Consider the following 1,728-nt stretch of genomic DNA (forward strand, 5'->3'; position numbering starts at 1 on the left):
CTTCAGTCATAAGTAAGTGCTGGATGAAAATGCTACCTCTCCTGATTTAGTGTGCAGTGCATACCACGTGACACTGTACCTCAGGAATACTTGCGATGCTTTCGCTGGGCATTTTATTGAAGAGGGCCAGGGGAACAACTGACAGTCTCATGGTTGTATTTGATCCCTCACCGGTGACAAGCACACATGCACCCCAGGATTCGGCCATTTGTCACCAGCCTTCGTCAGTGGGACAAAAATGCTGCTCCATCTAGAATGAGTTCCCAACCCCAGGAAATGGGCAAACTTACAACATAAAAGGGTTGAGTGGAAGAAAATAAAGGTGAAGCTGATACATTCTTACACTCGGTGTTAACACACTTGTTACTCTCCATTGTCATCTGTAGTTTGATAGCACATTGCCTGGGGCTGGATAGAGATTTGGGGTTCTAAATGGCAGGAGACCAGGACCTCGTGACTTCTTGTGCTTTTTTCACCAGTGACCCCTTTATACTGAGAAACTTTTACAGTTTATACCTGTATGTGTCGCGTGTGTGTGTGTGTGTGTGTGTGTGTGTGTGTGTGTGTGTACAGATACATATGTATGTGGAAATTTATTTAACTCAAACATTTTATGCACATGTGTGCTTTGCCTACATGAATGTGTATTAACCCTGTGCATGCCTGGTGCCCACGGAGGCCAGAAGGGTGTATCAGATCTTCTGGAACTGGGGTTAACTCTGTTTTGTTTTTCTTACAACTTTATTAAAAAAAATAAAACAGAGATACATGTACAGATTTTTAAAGCATTTGGCATAAAACTATATGAATATATTTTTGTCAGTACTTGATTTTTTTAAAGGTTTGATAGTATGCATTGAAATCTTACTAGTTACAATGAGCATAAAGTACATGTAAAACAAAATGTAACATGGAAATAGTCGAAGTTTCCTTGGTGTGTAAAGATTAAACATAATGATTTTTAAATACCAAAAATTGCCACAAGGCTATCTTCTTAGCTCTTGAGTTATTAATGATTTAAGGCCTAGGTGTACCCCACTCTGAGAGGGTGCTATACACTTATTGTTTTTTTTTTTTTAAGAAGGACTGAGGATTCCACTTTTTGGCCTTTCTGTTTTTGAGCTTCATATGGTCTGTGAGTTGTTTCTTGGGTATTCAGAGCTTTCTTGGGGCAACTCTGGTTTTAAAAGGCCATGTGAGTACTGAGAACTGGATCTAGGTTCTTAACCACCAAGGTGTCTCTCCAGCCATCCTCCATCCCCTGAAATAGTTATTCGTTATACATATAATTTATTTATTTACTAAAGAAGAAATAAAATTTCCATACTACTGAAATGGATATACTAGTTTATTTTAATATAAAGTATTAAATTTTGGCTGAAGATTTGATGCTTCAGGACATAAAATATTGTTAAGTTTTAGTTTATTAATATTCTAATTTTATAATTGTTATTGCAGTGTCTAAATATGTAAAACAAACGGGAAAAGCTATGTACAGGAACTTTTTAGAAGGTTAGAAACTTAGAAATCCTGTCCTAATGCCAAACCAATACTCCTTGAGCATTTATTTTTACAACACTCAAATCAGGAACTCAAACAGATATAGTTTTTGACACTTGAAAACATGTATAGAATATATAGCATCCAAACACACCATCTGTCATTCTTTCTTACCCTCTTCTACCTTTGCTGGCTCACTTCAATCTAACTGTTTCCTGCGTGTGTGTG

Source organism: Micromys minutus (genome assembly GCF_963924665.1).
Source record: "Micromys minutus genome assembly, chromosome: 26".
NCBI classification, from domain to species: domain Eukaryota; kingdom Metazoa; phylum Chordata; class Mammalia; order Rodentia; family Muridae; genus Micromys; species Micromys minutus.